Raw genomic sequence first — 25,216 nt, 5'->3', positions numbered from 1 at the left:
TTGTCATTTATATAGACACCAACAATCATGATAGTCAACCATAAATACCTCAGTAGGCTACGGTCTACATGTATATAAAGAAATTTGGACTTTAAAAAATAAATTTGTGAAAGTATACACATCTAGAAATCAGTGAAGATCAATATTTAACTTGCTACCTTGTAGTCAAAGTATGATATCATACCGATATTCATTTATGATAATTTGTATTGGCTATTATGGTAATCACATGTGAAGTATAATAATTCGCGACCATTTGTTTTAGATATAACGAATACTGGTACTGGTATTTCTTAATCATGTTAGTTTGTGGTTGTACCCGCCGCGAACGGTGGTTACTTTTCATGTATATTACTACAATGTATGAATGTGAACGTCCCCGTTATGGAAACGGTGATATGAAAGGAAATTTATGATGTTTATATTTCGAAACATTTTTATTTCCTTTGAGGGAAAATCCATTTTAAAGCATGCAATTAACTGATAATTTAAAGGTCAAGTCAACCTCAGAAAAATATTGATTTGAACAAATAAGGAAAAATCGGATAAGCATAATGTTGAAAATTTCAACAAAATCAGATGAAAAATAAAAAAAGTTATGACATTTTAAAGTTTTGCTAATTTTTCACAAAAAAAAGTTATATGCTCAATTTAGTCACATGCAAATGAGAGAATCGATGATGTCCCTCACTCACTATTTCCTTTGTTTTTTATTGTTGGAATTATACAATATTTTAATTTTTACAGATTTGACAATAAGGACCAACTTGACTGAACCATAAAATGTTAAACAATAGTAGTTCCAAATGTTCAGGGCAAAATAAACTTTGTTTCACAGGACAATGAGGAGAAAATTAGAATATTTCATATTTAATATGATAAAATACAAAAGAAATAGTGAGTGAGAGATGTCATCACTTCCCTCATTTGCATACCGACTGGGATGTGCATTTAACTAATTTTTAATTCAGCGAAACTTTAGAAATATTATAACTTTCTCATTTTACATTCGAATTTGATGAAATTTTCAGTATTGTGCTTGTCGGATTTTCTCTTTTTATTCAAATTAACCTTTTGTTGGGATGGACTTGTCCTTTGAGGGGGTACTCTTTGTTTATTTCTTTACATGATTATGAAATCACTAATTTTGTAACATAACGGTTTAGAGCGGATTTTAAAACAGAAATAAAGTGGATGCGCTATATATTCAATTTTATTCAAGAATAAATAAATTAAAACGGGTTAATGTTGATTTTAATCTCCATGGCACCTTTTCAAGATGGGAATATCAGATGATACTACGATGTAAGTAATGGTATTTAATTTTTGCGTTAGAGGTTTAGAGAGACTTTAATCCTAATTAGACTCAATGATTTACATGATGGTACTACATCATCATAATTCCCTTTGTTACAATCACTTTTTGTATATTATACTTCCTGTAAATATTTATACTTTCTGTGAATTTACGAGCAGTTCATACAATGATTTAATATGGATATATTTTCACATTGATTTTCAAAATCATTTTATCTATTTCGTTTTCAATTTATTGATTAGTATTAATCAAGATTATAGCTGTTTGCGCAAATAATTGTCTAATACAATGTAAATGAATTAACAAATAGATTTCAATTGAATGAGTGCACAGGTTATTTGTTTCATCGCAGTTGAGCTGAAGGGTCACAATGTAATTTCACCAGGCTTTAAAGTCTTCCTTTTGTATTCATTGAACATAAATAGGGTCACTTAAGAAGTTAATGAAATAAACCCCTTTTGAAAGTTTGATTGGTTGAGATCGCACACGTTATGACATTTGTATTGCCTTGCCCGCAATATAACCTGTGAAACGACAAGGAAAATCACGAAGTCATTACTTTAGGATAATTACTGGCGATGGCTTAAGAAAGGCACATCAAGGCAATACACTTGATTATTTTTGTGTGTGTGTCAGGGTGTGTTTGTGAGTGGTAAACAAGGATTGGGAATGGTTAATGATAAATATATGGTAGCCTATTTTTTCTCTCTCTTATATTGATATTGTACACAGTTTATTTGTACCTATACTGATTATTTGTATGTGTTCCATGTAGGTATCATACATTTGTCTACATGTTCATTAATTACATATACGTCTACTTTTATTGCATCTTTGATGTGGTATTAATGCCAAAAGCTTGGTTGTGGGGTTGATTGGGTTATACACACTCATATTAATATGAGTTTAAATTGTAATTTATCATGTTTATACTATCAGGATGTATAACGTATTTCTACAACTGTTATACTGAGGAATGTTCAAGTTTATTGTACTAATGTATTTTGAACCTTTTTTCAAATATGGAAATAAACAGGATGAATGAATGCTGCTTGAAATATGTTGTGCTTGAAGCTTTGTGAATGTAAAAAAAAAGAATAAATGATATGATGAATATGAATAAAGTCCAAGTGAATATAACGGGAGAAGACGAGTGAAAGAGAGCTCCCAAGGGTAGTGGGCCTATTGAAACAAACAACTGGAGATATATGCAAGGTGGAGACAGGCAGGGAGGAGGAAAGAAGTGAGGGGTTTCAAAGAAAACAGTAAGAGATCTAAAAACAGAATAGAGAGAGGGATTAAAAATAAAAATAAAATTCTTCGACGTCACTTCCTCACAACATCATTTGTCTAAATAAATATTTTCTCTTTCGTTTTTTGACAAAAGAGAAATAAGTGTGGGACGGAGGGAGAGGGAAGAAGAAATATGACAGAGAGAGGGGGAAAGAGCTCATAGCGATGATAGGTGTGGGAAAAAAAACAACAGAGATAAGGGTGAGACAGGCAGGGGAAAAAACAAAAAAGTGAGGGATTTAAACAAAGAAAAGAGTGAGAGATTTTGAAAATAAGCATTTTTCTGCAAATTTGATCCCTCACAAGCTTAATTCTTTTAAAAACAAATATATATATTTTTTCTTTTTTCCTGGCAAGAGAACAAGGGTTTGAGGGAGAGAGAGAAGGAGGGTGAGAGATAGAGAGGGTATGACCTCTATACAGTGCGTCCCAGAAAAAAACGAAACCGAGATTTATCGATGATTTATCATAACTTAATCACAGATACAATAGACAAATGACCTATCATTTTAAAGCTTAGAATCACTTAGTTTATTTCCCATTCACGCATGAGTAAGCAAAAACAATTTGAAAAGATGATACCAAAAAGTCACTTGGCGGGCCGTATCTGGGTTTTCAAAAGAAAACCACATTTTTAAAAATGTTCAATATCTGCTCTTTAATTTGATACCTCAATTACAGAAAATTGTCAAAAAATAACAAAGTTCTGGTTATTTGAAATAAGGCTTGAATTTTAATAATTTATAAAATTAAGAGGTCCTACAGGCTAGCGTTCGAACTAAATCGACACTCCGTTTTGTTGACGATCAGCCATGCATTAGGTCTTTTGTTAACCATGCGATAGCTTCGGTGGGAAACCGGTGAAAACATGTTTATTTAATGAAATTATTGAAAAACAAGCATTGTTTCGAGGGATCATAACTTTTTTACTTCTTGACCATTTTCTGTGATTAAGGTATCAAATAAAAGAGCAGATATTATACTTTTTAGTAATGTGATTTTCTATTTGAAATTCAGAAACCCCCGCCAAATGAGTTTTTGGCATCGTTTCTTCGAATTGTTTTTGCTCACTCATGCGTGAATGAGGAATAATCTAAGTAATACCAGATGAAAGAGGAGATTCTAAGCTTTACATTGGTAGGTAATTTGTCTATTTTATTTATGATTAAGTTATGATAAATCATCGCTAAATCTCGGTTTCGTTTTTTTCTGGGACGTGCTGTATAGTACATCAAACTGGTGTCAGTTTTAACACCCCATCAGTTTTTACAGTGTATATTTTGACTGGTGTCCAACACAACTCACTGCAGTACGGTCTTTGTTGTAAAATGTTTCTCACTCACTGTACAGATGTATATTTACCTTGGAGCTGAGTTTCTTGGATAATACCTGACCAGGGTCCCTGTGTCAGTGCGATGTTGCATGATATTTTCAGTTTTTCCCTTCTTCAATAAGTGCAGCAGTGCTTGTCATCTCTTTTCATATTTCCTTCTCACCGAGTGCAATACTAATTTATCATGAACCCGTACATGGGGCGGTGGCTGCGGATTGCACTAATTATGTTCTGGCTATTACCCAGAAATGCACCAAAAGTTACCGGCCGCTACTTTACCGAGCGCCATTTTGATGGCGAAGTGAAACATTAAATTGAATCGATGAGATTTAAGTCTGGTAAGACGCTTTTATAGTGACATTTCTCGGTCTTGCCACTGTTCTGTTATGGTTACATTTCCGAGTGAAGACTGTATAAAATAGTTTTGCTGCCAATTAACTTGGGTAAGCTGACGGCATTCACTATATTGCGCTGACTTTTAACATATTTATAACACGGTAAATTGGTACCTGAGGTAAAAAAAAACTTTCACCCCCTCCATCTAAATTTCTGTTCCTTTTTATCTAGCCATGTTCCCTTTTGCTCCCCCCCCCCCTGCATGAAATCCCTCTCTCCCCCTCTGTTTCTTTATGAAACATGTCTGAATGGACTCGCATAATGTACAAGAATGTGCTCGTCCATTCGTTCATGTACAAATTGATGAAGCTATAGAACTATCGCAAAGTCTATGTGCCTTCGCACTTCATTTTCTTAGCTCAACTTATGAATAATTCATGTACGATAGCGTTTCCATGTACAGAAAAAAAAAATCGCGGCCGGTACTGGTTAGGGTTCCGATGTCAGTGCGATATTTATGACATTGTCATTTTTCTTTTTCAGTAAGTGCAGCAGTGCTTGTCATTTCTTTTCATATTTCCTTCTCACTGAGTGCAATTCTAATTTATCATAACCCCGTACATGGGGTACGTGGTGACTGCGGAGTGCACTTATCATGTTCTTGCTATATTACCTAGTAATGTACCAAAAGTTAGCGGCCGCTACTTTACCGAGCGCCATTTTGATCGCAAAGTGAAACATTAAAAGGAATTGATGAGGTTCATGTCTGGTAAGACGCTGTTATAGTGCCATTTCTTGGCCTTGCCACTGTTCTGCTATGGTTACATTTCCGAGTGAAGACTGTAATAGTTTTGCTGCCAATTAACTTAGGTAAGCTGACAGCATTCACTATATTGCGCTGACTTTTAACAGATATTTATAACACGGAAATGAATAAAATGCAAATCCCTCAAAGTTGTCTGTTCAAATTTAAGTTTTCAATTTTGATTTTTGAGTTCAGTCACAGGAGAGTGGGTAAGGGCATTGAGCCGCAATTAAAACAATGCTTGCCTTTAAAAAGCACTGAAGATCATGATGATACAGGTGTCCATAAATAAAGCGTAGTCCCAAGTATGTGGAATAAAGCCAACGTTAGTGCAGTATTCAAGAAGGGAGATCGTAAACTCCTGTCAAATTACAGACGCTATTAGTCTTACACACTTGTATAGTATGTAAAATCTTAGAGTCTATTCTAAGGGACGAAATATATGAGCATGTGAGAAGTAACAACCTTCTCAGTGTGAACCAATTTGGATTTGTATCTGGTCGATCCACTATGTTGCAGTTGCTCAATGTTTTAGATGATTTGACAAGAATGTTGGAGGTCGGCGGTGCAGTTGACGTCATAAACCTAGACTTCATGAAGGCCTTTGATATAATGCTAAGGTCCCGCACCAGAGGCTTTTAGCCAAAGTAGAGGGATTTGGCATATCCAAGCCCATATGTGAGTGGTCAGATCTTTGTTGGTAGGGTAGGAAGCACCGTGTTTTGTTAATGGTGTCTTCTCTGACTGGGCTGATGTTACTAGCGGAATTCCGCAAGGGAGTGTCCTTGGACCCCTGCTTTTTTTCATGTACATTAATGATCTGCCGGATAAGATTTCATCAAGTAATATTTATTTATTTGCAGATTATACGAAGATATATAAACATGGAGGGAATGATAATGATGCTGAGTTTTTACAGGCAGACTTAGATCGTCTTGGTTCCTGGTCTGATAAGTGGCTGTTAAAGTTCCACCCATATAAATGTTGTGTACTTACAATTGGAAAAAAGAATGATGGGTTTAATGGCTACACAATGACACACGGTAATGCCACACATAATCTATTACAAGTTGAAACAAGTAAAGATTTAGGAGTGATCATTGACACAAAGCTTAGTTTTAATTGACTAACATTTTCAGGCAAAGATCAATAAAGCCAATATAGTAGACCGGCCAAAAGTAAAAAAGTGCTCTAGATAAGGATTCGACGGCAAAATTTGTTAATGCTTGGCATCCCAGCTAAAAGTCTTGCAAAAATACCCAGGAATAGCGTACGGCCGGATGCCAAGCGCAATTTTGCGTGAAAGTGTCATTTTTAGCGTAAAAACTGAAAGAATGTCGAAAATCACGCATTTTGATATTTTGACGGATTATCATCATATTTTTAATTATCTTTGATATGAAATTATTTTTATTCAGAGTTACAAATTATAAGTCTCATAAATATGCATTTTAAATTTGAATATTACACACACACATATGGCACGGGGAAACATAAAACCGCGATTTCCTCCAAATAAAAGTTTGTGAAAACTATCAATAGTTTAAAGTTTCTTACGCAACTTAAATTCTTCGATTTAAAAGCGTTTATCCATCAAATATATAGTAAATGTCCTAATGCCACAAAAAATTAAAATAATTTTCAAGTAAGATGGAATATATCTCATTTTATGTTATCCGAAAGGAGACAATGTGCATTTTACCAGGCGCGCATTTTGAAAGAAAAATTGAAAATACCGTACATTATGTACATAATTACATGTATAAATACATACTAAAGCGAGTTTTTCAGGCAAAGATCAATAAAGCCAATAGGTTAATGATTCTGATTAGACGAACATTTGTTTATTTACACAAGGAGCACGTTTTACTCCTATACAATGCGTCCCACAAAAAACGAAACCGAGATTTATCGATGATTTATCATAACTTAATCACAAATAAAATAGACAGATGACCTACCATTGTAAAGCTTAGAATCCCCTCTTTCATCTGAAATTCTAATTCTAACTTAAGTTATTTCTCATTCACGCATGAGTGAGCAAAAACCATTTGAAGAGGGGATACCAAAAAGTCATTTGGCGGGCTGTATCTGGGTTTCAAAAGGAAAAACACATTTTAAAAAAGTTCAATATCTGCCCTTTAATTTGATACCTCAATTACAGAAAATGGTCAAGAAATAACAAAGTTCTGTGTATTTGAAATAAGGCTTGAATTTTAATAATTTATAAAATTAAGAGGTCCTACAGGCTAGCGTTCGAACTAAATCGACACTCCGTTTTGTTGACGATCAGCCATGCATTAGGTCTTTTGTTAACCATGCGATAGCTTCGGTGGGAAACCGGTGAAAACATGTTTATGTAATGAAATTATGGAAATACAAGCATTGTTTCGAGGGAACATAACTCTTTTACTTCTTGACCATTTTTTTGTGATTAAGGTATCAAATAAAAGAGCAGATATTAAACTTTGTTGGCATGTGATTTTCTTTTTGAAATTCAGATACCTCCGCCAAATGAGTTTTTGGTATCCTTTTTTTCAAATTGTTTTTGCTCACTTATGCATGAATGGGGAATAATCTAAGTAATATCAGATGAAAGAGGAGATTCAAAGCTTTACATTGGTAGGTCATTTGTCTATTGTATTTGCGATTAAGTTATGATAAATCATCGCTTAATCTCGGTTTCTTTTTTCCTGGGACGCACTGTATAAAGCTTTGATCAGACCACATTTAGAGTATGCAAGTATGCACATACCGTATGAAGTCCTTACTTGAAGATACATATTTATGCATTAGAAAATGTACAGAGAAGGGCCACTAAATTGGTACCTAAGGTAAAAAAAAACTTCCATACGAACAAAGATTGATCCAACTGAAACTCCCTACATTGACATACCGCCGTGCGTTAGGGGATATGATCATTGGCGGCGGAAGCCAAAAAAATTAGGGGGACCACCAAAAATTTTTGACAACCAAAAAAAAAAGGTTATATATCAACCAAAATTTTAGGGGGGACTGACAGAATTTTTTTACAAGCTTCCGCCGCCTATGGATATGATGGGAACTTACAAGTTATTTCATAGATATGACCAGGAGGTAGTGTCAGATTTGGGTCAGCTTCTTGGGCCTACCAGAGGTCATGATAAAAAAAATGTGTATTCCAAGATCAGTCACTGAGAAACGTAAGAATTTTTTTTACATGAGAATGAGAAAACCATGGAATAGTCTCAGTAATGAATTAGTTAATGCACCCAGTGTATACAGCTTCGAGAACGGACTGAGCAAGTATTGGAGAAGTGAACCAGTTAAGTTCAAGTTCGACGCTGACCCACCAGGACATGATCCAGCCAACCTAAAGAGGAGAAAGAATTTGGAACTGAATACAGAGTCATATTGACTTCGTTCAGTATACTCCCTAAGTATCCCTAATTATAAGGGATGTTTGCTATAATTTAAAAGACTATGTTTTATGAAAACTGTATTTTTTAAAGATGATTCAATGATTCAATCTTGATTCAATCTTGAAGATAAGTATAATGCAAGCGTTTGTTTAGCCTTGATTTTGTGCTCACCCTATACATACGGGCAGGGAACAACTCAACACCACATAAATCCTTCGGATTTAGATCGAAGAACAGTTTTTCCACGATAATTGATCACGTTCCTGTTAGAAAGTGGGCATATGTACATGTATGTTACAACTCTGCCTATGTACTTACAAACGTTTTCTTATAGATAACCGCATTTTTGGTAAGTTATAGCATTAGAACCTAATATCTAAAACTTGAGAAAAAAAATCAGTAAAGCTCACAGAGTTCTCTTTAAGAGATATTGTGCATAGGCCTTAGTGGTAAATTTGTTTTTATATACATTTACGTAATTATATATTTTTTTTCAATTAATTGGAAATCTATGAAAACAGTTTTGTTAAAATTAAATTAATACATTGTTGTTGTAAATATATGATGCATTGTTATACACTCTAAGAAAACTGGGGAAAAAAATTACCCAATATTAGGTAGAAAGGGAACATGCAGGTTTGATGGGTATTTTTCTACCCCATATTGTGCTATTTTAACGCAACATTGTGTAAACTTTACGAAATATCTTTTTACCCAAGAAACATGCATGTTCCCATTTACCCAATACCGGGTAAGCCTTTTTTTTAAATTTTAATTATTTGATGTTTTCATTGTATGTATCATAAAATAAAATATTCATGTCAAGTGAATGAATTTTTACTACTAAATTCAAATTCACATTCATACAGTTCTGATCCAGGGGGGGGGGCACAGCCGACCCGTTCCCCCTTTTGAGAGGCACAATTGAAATTTGTAATGTAAAAATGCCTATGAAACAGAAGTGTGCCCCTTTTTTATTTTGTTTTTGGGTTTTTTTTTTCTTTGTCAATTTGTTTTCGTGGACGAAATCCCCTTAATTTTTGGTTAAAACCCTTTTTTCATTTCTTTATTTTTGGGGGCTTGTCAAACTTTTCCTCGGGAAAATGTGCCCCCTTTAAAAAAATTCCTGGATCCGCCTCTGGTCCAGGATATATATAACATTGAGGCGATTTAAAACAAAAATCATACACTGCAATTCTATTTACATCTGTTCATGCAGATCACCAATTGCATAGCAAAGATGGCCGATGATCTAACAGTGGATCCTAAGTTGCTGAAAAGGTATAGAATATAATAATAATGAAAATGATAATAATACTAATAATGATGACCTTGATACCTCACACTTTTTCGACCATCTACCATGCAGTAAAAGAAAACTCGTGGTCATAAATACAAAATTGAAAGGAAGCAAGTCTCTTTCGGCTTAGATACAGCTCTTTTTCACAGAGATGCATCAACGAATGGAACAACCTCCCCTCAATGTAGTTGAGAGCCCATCTGTAAACTATGGTGGCCCTGAAGGGACATCGCATATAGACCAAATCGCGAATATTCACGACGAAATTGGCGACGAAATTCACGACGTCGCCAATTTCGTCGCCAATTTGAATATTGACGACGAAATTCGCAACATCGTGAATTTCGTCGCCAATTTCGTCGCGAATTATTCACGATGAAATTCACGACGTCGTGAATTTCGTCGTGAATTTGTTTTGCTTGCCTGGGCGGTATGCGGGTTGAAACCAATTCGTCTGCTGCTAATTCCTCCACTCACAACAGGGTCTACATTTATTTATTCTAATGCAATTCTGTCCATTAACTTTTCGCCTCGTTCTGTCGTTTCAATAGTTTATTTTCAATTGGTCTAATGCCAACTCGCGTACTCGTCTGCTATCATTTGGTCTACCATCAGTTCGTCCACAATCCACGTGGTCTAACTGCCATTTCGTCTAATAACCAGGTTGGTCCAATTGTCATTTATTCCATATGCCATTTGGTCTAATTGAACTAAGTGTTAATTGGGCGAAATTAAGGATAATAAAATTGATATTAGACCAACTAGTTATGAGACGAATTGGTCATAGACGAACTGGTGATAAGACGAAGTGATGATCGACTGGACCAAATGGTTATTGGACCATGGTTGTTAGGCGAAAAGTTAATGGACAGAATTGCATTAGACTAAATGAATGTAGACCCTGTTGTGAGTGGAGGAATTAGCAGCAGACGAATTGGTTTCAACCCGCATACCGCCCAGGCAAGCGAAACAAATTCACGACGAAATTGGGGACGAAATTCACGACGTCCTGAATTTCGTCGTGAATAATTCGCGACGAAATTGGCGACGAAATTCACGATGTCGCGAATTTCGTCGTGAATTTCGTCGTCAATATTCAAATTGGCTACGAAATTGGCGACGTCGTGAATTTCGTCGTGAATAATTCGCGACGAAATTGACGACGAAATTGACGACAAAATTGGCGACGTCGTGAATTTCGTCGCCAATTTCGTCGTGAATATTCGCGATTTGGTCTATATGCGATGTCCCTTCAGGGCCACCATAATAAACAGCTTCAAATCTAATTTGTTGAACATTGGAACTCCAGAAAAGAGAAATTTGACCCTAATGAAAACTCTGCCTGTCCATGTTCAAATTCTGTCCAGTGCCGTTAAAAGTGTTTGGAATTCTTCATGAGAAGTCACTGAAGGGCAAATAAGTTAATGACTTTACATGTCTACATCCAAGGTAATATCCAAGGTATTAATGACAGAAATGATAATAAGATAATGACGAGTATCAACTCATGTGCTATAGTTCAAAAAAAGAAAAAAAAATGTTAAGGATATATAGCGTCAAAATAATATTAATTATGAAACACATGGAGTAATCGATTTTGGAGGTTATAGATTTGACTTGAGTAAGACTTAAGATGTTTATAGCGCTTCTAGAAGTCATTGCAGATTTTATTTTGTCCGTCCTTGCTGTAATGTTGGAGTGTGATGTGGAAAAGATATATCTTATTTTTCATATCTATTTTCAGTCGGAAAAGGGTAAAGATATCTGATAAGACATCGAAGGAAATGGCCGGTCCATCAAAGGTATGTGTAAATATCATGTCAACCATACATTGGGTAGAATTGTAACTAGCATGAGGGTAATTATGTGTCCAACTAGTTTGGGGCACTAATGCGGGAAGCATATCATTGTCCAATAAGGCTAAAAATAAGCAGCAATTACTTTAGAATGGGCAAAGTTTTCACCACACTGGGTAAATAAGAATGCCTTAATTGGAAACATAATTACCCTCAAGGAGCATTTTGACCCAATACTTTTTTAGAATGTACATTCTTTGCAATCCATGATGAATGTGGATAGGACAAATCTATGGAAAGTTTGATTTCCAGTTTGTTGATGGAATCTCAATTATGCTGATGCAGATTATCTTGATAGGCATGAGTGGCAAGAGTGCATGATTATGAACCCAAAATGAGATCTATTAACCCATCATGTTATACAAACTAATCAATTGTATCTGTAGTCTATTATGGCAACAATCATTCATCATTTCATAGATCGTGCTTGAATTAAAAGATTACATGATAAAATGGTTTTCGTACTGCCAAATTTAGTTTGATCATGGCCATATGAACTAAAGAGTTTGAAATATTCAATTATATTTGTAAAAGAATAAACAACTCAAGATGTTCTGCATCTACATTTGACAATCCTAAGAGAGATAGAACACAATCATGTTTATGTTCAGACTGATTAATGGTAGTGATATATAGGCCACGCATAGACACCAAAATCAATTACATAGAAACTAATGTAGGGTTCCATCCCACGGTAACTACTATGGCAACTAACAGTATATATTATCCAATAAAAATCGAGCATTCCATTGAAGTTACCATTTGATGGTACATTTATAGTAATAGTAACTTTTTATGCAATGGTCCTACGTATTGTCGGTATTTTCTTCACATCACTGATATGTTTAAAATAATTTATCTTCAGGTTAAAAAGGAAAGAGGACTTAAGGCATCAGTCCATTCACAAAAAGAAATGTCTGGCTCATCCCAGGTTTGTCTTAAATTGTTGATATCATTTCAATCTTAGATATATTATGTGTGTATTCTTTGATATAAATATAGACCTATGATGATGTGACACACTTATACGGGTTGGGTTAGATTGGAATATCATTATCGTATCTTAGTATGGACTTATATGGTAATATTTAAAATAAACGGGTCTAAAAAAAAACTTTAGACTTCCATTATAATTTTTGAAACAACCGGGTCTGGAAAAAAGACTTTGGATTTTTCTAATTTTTTTTTAAACAACCGGGTCTGAAAAAAGACTTTGGATTCAATATTATAATTTTTGAAACAACCGGGTCTGGAAAAAAGACTATGGATTTATATTATAATTTTTGAAACAACCGGGTCTGGAAAAAAGACTTTGGATTTATATTATAATTTTTTAAACAAGCGGGTCTGAAAAAAAAAGACTTTAGACTTGCATTATAATTTTTGAATTAACCGGGTCTGGAAAAAAGACACTGGACGTATATTATAATTTTTGTAACAACCGGGTCTGGAAAATAGACTTTGGACTTATATTACAATTTTTGAAATAACCGGGTCTGGAAAAAAGACTGGACTTGCATTATAATTTTTGAATTAACCGGGTCTGTAAAAAGACTTTGGACTTATATCATAATTTTTAAAACAACCGGGTCTGAAAAAAGACTTTGGACTTATATTATAATTTTTGAAACAACCGGGTCTGGAAAAAAGACTTTGGACTTGTACTATAATGTTTTATTAACTGGGTCTTGAAAAAAGACTTTGCACTTTTTTGCTATATGAATGCATTGCTATAGGATTTTAGTTTAGAATGGATTCGCCAAAAATCCCTTCAAATTTATTACATTTGTGGGCAAAGTCATTATTACATTTGTGGGCGATCAAACATTATTACATTTGTGGGTAAAGTGCATTATTACATTTGTGGGTGAAATGATTACATTTGTGGGTGAAATGATTACATTTGTGGGTAAAGTGTTATTACATTTGTGGGTAAAGTGTTATTACATTTGTGGGCGTTATTACATTTGTGGGTGCAACAAGGAGATAGAAAGGGAAAATGATGAAAGAGGGGGAATGGTGAGAGAGAGAGAGAGAGAGAGCGAGAGGGAGAGAGGGGGGGGGGGGCTGAGAGAGAGAGAGAGAGCGAGGGGGAGAGAGGGGGGGGGGGGGCTGAGAGAGAGAGAGAGAGCGAGGGGGAGAGAGGGGGGGGGCTGAGAGATAGATTAATGGGGGAGAATATGACGAGGGGATAGTAATCTGATAATGGATCCACACATATCCTTTTACATATTGTGAACATTATGATAGATATATTCAGGAATATTCTCTGTATATCTCTCTGTAAAATTTGTAGTTTGATAGTGGCTAGTAAACAAAATTAGTATTTCAAATTTTAATGAACATTATTTTGAATTTTTAATGTTGCATGAACTTTGAATGGGATTTGAAAGAATGTTCAAAATCATTCCTAATTGCAATATTTTCATTCTCATTTGTATTAATGTTCTGTTTTCTAAGTTACCACAAAGTTTGTGTTGTGGTATGCGATGGGATATAATTTTATTTTTAAGGCCACCCTTATTCCTGATTTTCCGATTATGATGGCACCTTTTCCCATTTTCATCTCACCAGTAAGAAATGTTTTCATTGAATTAATTTCATATTTCAAATTTTGGTTTAAAAATGAAGAACGATTTTGGAAATCATTTATTCCCCTCACTACTGAATAATTTTGACATCCAATTTGATATTTTTTGGTCAAAATAACCCACTAAAATAGCCATAAAAAACGTGATATGATTTCAATGTCACCCCCATAAATGATGGTCTTTGTACTACCTGTATGCATAGACCTTGATGAGGGTGTGGCCCCCCCATTTTTTTTTCATTTTAATTTTCCAATTTTATGTATTGGTAGCACCCCCTGCCCAACTGCTCGGACTACATTTATGCCACTGTAGCATTCCGATGTTGAATAATAAGAAGTTATGACAATTAAAAGTTTATAAACAGTAATTACTATATCTAAATATGCAGTGGTCATATGGCCGTGAGATAATCTATGACGTTAAAATTTTGTATTCTACTTTATTAGGCATATTTGCACGATTTGTGAAATATAGATCTCTTCGTCCTGCATGAGGAATCAGAAATAATGGATCTCTTCTTTGAATCATCAAAGTATTCATTTAATTTTATAGCTTGTAAATTAAATTTTGAATATTTTGAAAACACATTAAAAAATTTAGCACATGAATAACAAAGTAACAACGATCCATTTGTTTGCCCAATTCAGTTAAACAGGCGCTCTTGTTCCTTATACATGAACCTGTCTCAGTGTCATCTTTATCAGGAAATTCAATCGAAAAGTGCCTACCCATTTCCGCATTAGATAAAGACATATATAATTTCGTTTTTCTCTAAATATATCTCTTTACTCCATGGTCGTTCTATATTCAATATCATGTTATCGAAATTCAAATCAATCCAAGGGGGGGGGGGGGACTCCCTCAATTACCCACCTCTGAAATATCGAACATATTTTGATTTTCAATCTATTTGGACGAGTGCTACGCAAAAACTGTAATGTTGACCGGTGTACATAGAGGGTTCAATGACATTTGCTACGGCGACAATTACTCCACTGTAAATTCCGTACTAATGGAATAACCAATTTCAACCCTGGATTTAACGCTATATACCTTTATTCTAAACCTATACCTAAATCTAACATAACACCCAATTGCAACCACAAAACCCTTACCCTATATCATCGAAGAAATAAGCCCGTAACAATTGCCGGCCGCCGGAGCAATTGTCGTGTCAACACATAAAGTAAAACACCAGTCATTTTACTCCATTGTTAAACGGTGTTAGTCAAACACGTATTCATGGACGCTTAGTTGAACACATAGAGGGTGTCATTACAGCAACTTTGGTTGCTACTTTGACACTCGTTGGTATTATTGTTACGTTCTAAGTATAAGGTATAACTTTCCGCCCTTTCACACGGTACCAAAATCGTAATTTGAATGATGATTCCAGAGATTAATAATTTTAATGACGATTTTTAACAAGTGTGAAACCAAACTAGAATCACGACCGCTAATCACAATCACGTACGAATTCAAATTCTACTCTGGAGGTAAATTCCAGTAGAGTTTCACTGAAATTACGGTACGAATTTTACGTGTGAACGGATTGACCTTCAAAAAAAAATATTTTAAGGGGCCGAGCTTATAGTCTAGGAGATAGGGGGCTTTATTCAGAATTTTTGGTGGGGAAGGTTTGACAGGCTTATCCGGGGTAAAATTGTGTGCTGATTCCAAAAATGTCAGTCTCATTGACCGTACTCACGACATTTTAGCCATTTTGGCCAATTATTGACCAAAAATGACCAATTTGACCACTCTTTGGAAAATAGTCCCTTAACAGAATGCTTTTGTAACCACATCCAATTAAAAGGGTCTATCCTAAGCAAAAAAATACACACAGATTCCAAATAAAGTAATTTCATTTTCCAAATCACACTAGAAGTGGTCATTTTGGCCATGTTTTGACCAAAAATGACAATTTTCATGATTTTTTTTGTCCGAAATGTGTTACAAACATTGACCAATACAAAGATTGGATGTCTTTAGAAATCCACATTTATTTTCAAAATGTGTGCTGGATCATAACAATCAACCTCATGTAATTTATTCTGTCAGTTTTGGCCTATGATGGTCATTTTGGGTGCTTAAGACATAAACTGACCATTCGCGCAGTTATGCATTATAAACTGTTCAAATAGGCAGGAAATTGAGGTCTTAAGCATGTATTTTCTGCTTCCCTTATTAAATGGTAATGTATTCATAGGTCCTTCTTGTGTAGAATTTTATGCTGATTCCAAATATATCACTCTTAATGACCCTATTCAAAGGCTTATGGTCATTTTGGTCATTTATGTCCCTCAAAATGACCAATAATACAAGTTAAATTCATCAAAAAATACTACGAATGTTTCCAGAATCGTTACAAGGGTGTGCTGTGACACCTAACATTGATGTATTAATCCTTAAATTGAACATCTCAAAATTATTTTGACCTCATGTAACTTATTCCATCAGTTTTGACCTATAAAGTCATTTTGGGTACTTTAGACATAACTGACCATTCGCTCAATTCTGCATAATAAACTGTGCAAATCGACAGGAATTTGAGGTCTTCAACATGTATCTTCTAAATGCGATTGCATTTAAAGGTCTATCTTGTGTAGAATGTTATGCTGATTCCAAATACATCACTCTTAATGACCCTATTCAAAAGATTATGGTCATTTTGGCCACTTATGGTCCTCAAAATGACCAATAACATCAGTTCAATTTATCAAAATATATGTCGAATGTTACAAGAATCGTTACAAGGGTGTGCTGTGACACCAAATATTGGTGTATTAATTATTTAAATTGAACATCTCAAAAGCTGAGTATTTTGACCTCATGTAACTTATCCCATCAGTTTTGACCTACATGTATGAGGGTCATTTTGAGTAAATTAGATATTACTGACCATTCGCGCAGTTTTGCATAATAAACTGTTCAAATAGGCAGTAATTTGAGGTCTCCAGTGTGTATTATTTTCTTCCCCTATAAGATGGGAATGCATTTAAGGTCTATCTTGTGTAGAATTTTATAACTCAGTCTTATTGACCCTATTTAAAATCTTTTGGTCATTTTGGCCTCTTTTTGGCCCCAAAATGACTAATAACATAATTTATCCAATAATACTTAGAATGTTACCAGAATCATTACAAGGGTGTGCTGTGACACATAACACTGGTGTATGAATCCTTGAAATTGAGCATCCCCAAAATATTTTTGCTAACTTGGTCATTTTGTCCACCTTGACCCCCGGGCTTGACCTCTGCCCAATGTGTGTATTAATTCACCTTATAGCGAACATGGTGAGGATAGATTCAGGATTGCGTTAATATTAGCATCAGCTATTGTTAAATGGGAAAGTTTGAAAGCTTTTGGGTGAACATCAATACAATGATTTCATATAGTCCAGTGTTATTGGCCTAACTATTGGATCCTGGGCCATTTTGACCACTTTTTCCTCAATGACCAGTGACCACTCATGCTTCGATGATTTAAAAGGGGCTCAAATGTTGGTCATTATCATTGTCAGCATGAACTACCAATAATCGGTGAAGAGTGGTGATAAATGTGATGAAATCCTTTATATTGAGTATACATAAGGTTGTTTGACCATGCACTGTGGTCATTTTCATGATCTTAGCCACCTTGACCACAATGTGGAATGTAGCTATAAATGGAAACTTCACATATATGGGGCAGCAAATTCAGGAATAAGACATTTTAGCATAATTCAATGTTAGTGCATATTTCTAATCTTCATGAAGTACATTAATTCCTTTATGAGCTAGTACTCATTTTGGTCACTTTAGGTCCCGACAATGACCAATAACATTTGAATGTATCAAATCGGATTCAAATGTTGTTGTCGCTCTATAGTGTTAACAAGATGTATTATAATCAATCATTATAAGTGACAAGTGTAAATTAAATGTTGAATGTTTGAAAACACATTAAAAGATTGACCATATGAATAACTAAATAACAACGATCCATTTGTTTGCCCAATTCAGTTAAACAGGAGCTCTTGTTCCTTAAAGGTCAAGTCCACCACGAGAAAATGTTGATTTGAATAAATAAAGAATAACACTGAAAATTTCATCAAAATCGGATGTAAAATAAGAATGATATGACATTTAAAAGCTTCGCATATAAAAAAAAAACAATGATATGCACAACTCAGTGACATGCAAATGAGACAGTCGATGATGTCCCTCACTCACTATTTCTTTTGTTTTTTTTATTGTTTGAATTACACAACATTTCATTTTTCTTTACAAATTTGACAATATTGACCAACTTGACTGAACCATATACATGTGCAGTATTTAACAATGCTAATTATCGTTGTTTCAATTGACAATAAGGAGAAAATTAGAATATTTCATATTTCCTATAATAAAATACAAAAGAAATAGTGAGTGAATGACGTCATCAGTCTCCTCATTTACATACCGACCATGATGTGCATAAGTTATGTGAAATTAAGCGAAATTTTTAAGTCTCATAACTTTCTTATTATACATCCGATTTTGATTAAATTTTCAGTGTTTTGCTTGGTGGATATTTCTCTTTTTATTTAATTAAACTGTTTGTTGAGGTGGACTTGTCCTTTGAACATGAACCTGTCTCAGTGTCATCTTTATCAGGAAATTCAATCGAAAAGTGCCTACCCATTTCCGCATTAGATAAAGACAGATATCATTCCGTTTTTCTTGATTACCTCGAAATGAAAAGATTCTATTTTTATATCTCGTAACTGCATGGTCGTTCTATATTCACTATCATGCTATCAAAATTCAAATTAATCCAAGGGGGAAACACCCTCAAATACCCACCTCTGAAATATCGAACATATTTTGATTTTTAATCTATTCGGACGAGTGCTACGCAAAAACTGTAATGTTGACCGGTGTACATAGAGGGTTCAATGATATTTGCTACGGCGACAATTACTCCACTGTAAATTCCGTACTAATGGAATAACCAATTTCAACCCTGGATTTAACGCTATATACCATATTCTCAACCTAAACCTAAATCTTACATAACACCCAATTGCAACCGCATAACCCTTACCCTATATCATCGAAGAAATAAGCCCGTAACAATTGTCGCCGGAGCAATTGTCGTGTCACCACATAAAGTAAAACACCAGTCATTTTACTCCATTGTTAAACGGTGTTAGTCAAACACGTATTCATGGACGCTTAGTTGAACACATAGAGGGTGTCATTACAGCACCTTTGGTTGTTACTTTGACACTCGTTGGTATTATTGTTACGTTATAAGTATAAGGTATTACTTTCCGCCATTTCACACGGTACCAAAATCGTAATTTGAATGATGATTCCAGTGATAAATAATTCTAATGACGATTTTTTAACAAGTGTGAAACCAAACTAGAATCACGACCGCTAATCACAATCACGTACGAATTCAAATTCTACTCCGGAGGTAAATTCCAGTAGAGTTTCACTGAAATTACGGTACGAATTTTACGTGTGAAAGGGTTGACCTCCAAAACGTCTTTTAAGGGACGGAGCTTACATGACCTTTCAAGAACTTGGTTTCTTTTTTGCTAATGATGAATTGCAATCATCATTACAACATTCTCGTGTGAAAAGGCCCTTAGACACCTAGCTTAGGGTATAGGGCCCTCTTTATGGACACAAAACTGGTGTCAGTCTTAACACCCCCATCAGTTTTTACAGTGTGTACATTTTGACTAGTGTCCAACACAACGCACTGCAGTACGGTCTCTGTTGTAAAATGTTTCGCACTCATTCACTGTAACAATATACTGTATATTGAACTGGCAGCTCAGCTTATTGGATAAATACCTGGCCAGGATCCCTATGTCAGTGCGATGTTGTATGATATTTTCATTTCCCCCTTATTTTAAGTGCAGCAGTGCTTGTCATTTCTTTTCATATTTCCTTCTCACCGTGTGCAATAGTAATATATTATGACCTCTTACACGGGGTGGTGACTGCGGAGTGCACTTATCATGTTCTTGCTATTACCCAGTAATGCACCAAAACTTAGCGGTCGCTACTTTACTGAGCGCCATTTTGATCGCGAAGTGAAACATTAAATGGAATTGACGAGGTTTCTGTCTGGTAAGACGCTTTTATAGTGCCATTTCCTGGCCTTGCCACTGTTCTGCTATGGTTACATTTCCGAGTGAAGACTGTAATAGTTTTGCTGCCAATCAACTTGGGTAAGAGGACAACATTTACTATATATTGCGCTGACTTTTAACAGATTTATATAACACGGAAATCAATAAAATGCATATGTCCCAAAGTTGCCTATTCAAATTAAACTGTCAGTTTTCATACATTTCAGTTTTGCAGAGTGGGGCAGGCCATTAAGCTGGAATTTAAACATTGCTTTCCTTTAGAAAGCAAAGAAGATCACGGTGATATAGGTGTCCATAATTGAGGGATGTTTGACATAATTTAAAAGACTCAATGTTTTATGAAAACTGTGTATGATTAATGATTCAATCTTGAAGATATCTAAGCAGAGGCGTCGATCCTGGGGGGCAGGGGGGCGATCGCCCCACCAATGAAAATATTGGGGGGGGGGGGGGCAAACATATCGGTTTGCCCCCCCCCCCCCCAATAATTCCACATGTGCAAAAATAAAATAAGATTGTAATGTTAAACAGAAATCAGCAAGCGAGATTGAAATACACAACTCGTTCTTTATTCAAAATCATGCTCAAAATGTCCGCTTTTCAGATTAAAAAATAAAAAATGTCAGCTCGCGCTTCGCGCTCGCATCATTTCTGTAGCGAAAACCCATACTTTTCATGATTAAATAGGTTAATAGAATGTCCCGTCTTCAGTTCTAAACCTCGAAAAAACTCCCGCCTTGGGTTGCAATAATCTTTTGTTGGATATATATCTTATTCTTTATTAAAAACGTCCATTAAACTGTCAGGTTTTTTTTCAGATCGAAATATCAAAATTTTCAGCTCGCGCTTCGCGCTCGCATCTATTTTTTAAATCATTGGTACCAAAAATAGTTAGAATGACAAGCTTTCAGGTCAGAATATAAAGAAATTTCAGCTCGCTCTCGGCACTCGCATTATCTGTGTAGTGAGATATGTATCCACCTCATGAGTTACTACAAACAATCCTAAACAGGTACCTTTTTCATGTTTTAAGTTTAGTATAGCAAAAAAATTCAGATCGCGCTTCCCGCTCGCATTAATTTGTTGGTGAGATATGTGTCTCTTTCTCATGAGTCATATATATATGTATATATATATATATATATATATATATATATATATATATATATATATATATATATATATATATATATATAGGTTTATGTGTGTGTGTGGGTGTTTGTGTGAGTTTGTTTGTTTGTGTGATCGAGCGCCTTTGGAACGTTGAGTCATAATTTTGCCCCCCCCCCATCTGAAAAATGGATCGATGCCCCTGATGTATAGTGCAAGGGTTGGCTAATGCTGCGGTCACATTTCCCTTACGGCGATTCGAAAACGGCTGTTTTATTTTTTTAAACAAACCACTCATGGTACAAAACATGTTGAAATTGTTTTTTTTTTCGCCTCGCCGTACAGCAAATTTGACTGAGGTATAAGCCTTAAATTGTTGTGCTCACTCTAAACGTAAGGACAGGGAAAACCCCAACACCACATAAATCCAAAATATTTAGACAGAAGTACAGTTCATAGATCACTTTTTAATTATATTACAACTCTGCCTAGGGACACCGTAAAAACTATTTTCCTCTTTGAAGTTGAAGACGTTTTCTTGTAGATAAGCACATATTTTTGGTGAGAAATTAGAACCTCGTATCTCATTTTTTAAAGGAAATCATTAAAGCTCACAAACTTCTGTTTTAGAGTTCTAAAGATATAGGCCTTAGTGGTATACTTCTTTTTATATACATTTTTATACTTATATTTTTTTTCAATTAATTGAAAATCTACAAAAACTGTATCAAGTGATAATAGTTAATTAATATATTGCTGCTGTATAATAATATATTGTTATAGACTCTAAAAACACTGAGTAAAAATTTACCCAATATTGGGTAGAATGAGAAGAAGCATGATTGATGGGTATTTTTTTTTACAAAATATATTTTTACCCAACCAACATGCATGTTTCCAATTTACCCAATACTGGGTAAACCCTTTTTAGAGTGAAATTATTTGATGTTATTGTATATATTATATAAAAAAAAATTAATGTCAAATGAATAAATATAATTACTAAATTCAAATTCACCTTCGTACAGTCATGTACATAAAATATGAGGCCGCCCTCAAACGAATATAATGTTTCATCGACAACAAATTCTGAGCCCTTTCAACAGACATCAAAAAGATGTCCAGGATGTAAAATTACGGGAATTAAAACCAAAATCATACACTACACTTCTATTTCCATTTATTTATGCAGAACACCAATTGCATAGCAGAGATGGCCGACGATCGAACAGAGGATCCTACGTTGCTAACTAAGGTATAAAGATATTAATATTACTGCAATATCGTGTATCAACCCCCTTGGTTCAAACAAATAACATTTTGAGTTTAGGATACAAAGCGTCAAAATAATATCATTAAAAAACATATCAGTAATCGAATTTGGGGGTTATGGATTTAGCTTGTGTTCAGACTGATATTTTTACTGTCCCCCCAGGTGGAGGATAACAGTATAGCGCTTCGATAAGTCATTACAGATTTTCTTTAGCCCTTCCTTGCTGCGTAAGATATATAACGCATATCTTAATTTCTTATATTATTTAAATTCATTTTCAGTTGGAAGGGGTAACGATATTCGACAAGCCATCGAGTGAAGTGATTGGTCCATCAAAGGTATGTGTGTAAATATGCCTTCAAGCATGCATTCTTTGCTATCAAGAAAAAAAAAGAGAGATGTGGGTAGGACGAATCCCTATAAGAGTTAAAATGCCAGCTTGTTAATGGAATCTCAATGATGATAAAGCAGGTGTATCTTGATTGGCAAATAGTGCATGATTATGAACCCAAAATACAGATCCATTTACTCATTATATTATAATATTACATGAAGAGTCAATCTCTTCCAAATACATTTGCTCCTTCATTTTGTGTCTTCTCTCTTTTCATTATAACTTTGGAAACTCTTAGAAATGTCGCACCACCCGCTTATAGCTTCGCATGTGTATAAACTAAATAAAAAAGGACTGCTTTGCGCAGTATTAAAACAAATTTTCCGCATTATACGCATACGGAAAACGGTTCCATAACATTTGCTCCGGCGACGATTGCTACTCTCTAAATTCCGCACACTAATCGAATATTGCAACCCTCACCCTAAGCATGCATCTTAGACGAAATTAAGCCTGGATCCCCTGGATCAGTTGTCGCAAGAGCAAATGTCGTGTCACCACGGAAAACACACCTGCCCTGTTGCGTATTTTCCAAGCACTTACTAATCCTTACATAAATAGATTATTTAGTCCGACTACACCTCATGAATATTCATGGGACAGAATATAGCGTTATTTCCAACGCATCGATCCGCTCAACGAGTGTGGCGCGATCGGTAACACGATGTGCTAATGTGAGTTTACTATACTTTAGGCTTGAGCATGTTGAGTGAGGGATCCTATCCGACGTAAGATTTCGGGCTCAGTCATATCTGAATAAACGAGCACCAAATATGGAACTTGATGACAGAATGGACAAATGCCAACTGACTTACAAGAAGTGAATGATCATCATTATTATTGTGGCAATTTAAGAATGTGTAATATATAGTCAATGAAGCTAGAGAAAAATATTTTAATAAGAATAGGTAAAAAAATAAGAGCAAAGGTTCTCTTTCGTCAGCCGAGGATGATCTCTGTGAAGCCAGCAAATAATACTTATTGACACGAAAAAGAGATTATATGGCAATAGGAACATTGATCATGATCAATTATCTGTGACCTCACACAATGATATAAAGATTGAACTTGCTTTTGATGGTAAGCATTTATTGTTTAGATGATCCATTCTCTGAAGATGAAGTTGTGTCTGTGATAAAGAAATTAAAAAAATGGCAAAGCTTGTTGCTGGTCCAGATAACTAAAGGGGTATTACTTTATTAAGTTGTTTGGGAACATTATTTACTTCAATATTAAATCCAAGTTTAACTGAATTTTTAATTCAAATTGTTAGATTGGGAAGGAGCAAGCAGGTGTACGTGCAAGCTACTCCACAACTGACCATTCGTAATGAAGTGCATAATGTGGCTGTAGTGAGGTCGACAAACAAAAGACAAGCGTAACAAAGGCCTCTACAGGATTTCGTTGTTTTAATATGTCAATCCGATATCAAATGCGTACAATCAATCCAATCGAATTGGTCTTAAATCTATTAGTGCCTTTAATCCGTTGATTGTTTAATCCAATTCGTCCTTTTAATCCAGTTTGAACCAATTAGTACGTTTAATCCGTTGATTATTTAATCCGTGAAAACTGTGGAGTCAATGATAAAGAAAAAGAATCATAAATAACAGCAAAATGAAACATCTTAAATGCCAATAGAGCAACATCAATTCTTTGGAAAACCTGAATAGCCTTGTCTCAACTAGATTCCAAATTCTATATACATATACGCTTACTCATTATAGGTTTGCTTGTTTCAAACTACAAACAGAATTCAGTTTTGTTCTCATTACAATTATATGAATACAAGTATAAATCAACAATCATTCTTAATATATCACATAATAAATGTAGCAAAGTCTAGTTTCATGTAATAGTTAATCAGTCTTATTTGATTACAAGGGGATGCAATGAGCCTGGTATAGCTTGTACATACATTATACATACTACATACACATTATCATTTGTCATTATGAACCAAGAAAAAGATCTCTAAAATTTCACTTTTTGCTTAGACCATAATAAAAAATACATAACATAAAACATTAAAGGGGAATCCAACTCAAATTAAAACTTGTTTTTATAAGG

General features: G+C 34.8%; 2 long non-coding RNA genes across 2 annotated transcripts; both read left to right on the top strand.

The window, feature by feature from the left end:
- Positions 1–4,934: 4,934 nt before the first annotated feature.
- Positions 4,935–12,573, top strand: LOC135158112 (uncharacterized). Its single transcript, XR_010296895.1, has 4 exons — positions 4,935–5,150; positions 9,706–9,767; positions 11,531–11,588; positions 12,508–12,573. It is a non-coding gene; the product is annotated as an uncharacterized LOC135158112 (long non-coding RNA).
- Positions 12,574–20,290: 7,717 nt separating this feature from the next.
- LOC135158115 (uncharacterized) lies at positions 20,291–25,216 on the top strand. Its single transcript, XR_010296897.1, has 3 exons — positions 20,291–20,447; positions 22,672–22,734; positions 23,034–25,216. It is a non-coding gene; the product is annotated as an uncharacterized LOC135158115 (long non-coding RNA).

Source organism: Lytechinus pictus, unplaced genomic scaffold, assembly GCF_037042905.1.
Source record: "Lytechinus pictus isolate F3 Inbred unplaced genomic scaffold, Lp3.0 scaffold_37, whole genome shotgun sequence".
Taxonomy (NCBI): domain Eukaryota; kingdom Metazoa; phylum Echinodermata; class Echinoidea; order Temnopleuroida; family Toxopneustidae; genus Lytechinus; species Lytechinus pictus.
The sequence above is the reverse complement of the archived record's forward strand: the minus strand, read 5'-3'. Positions and strand labels throughout refer to the sequence as shown.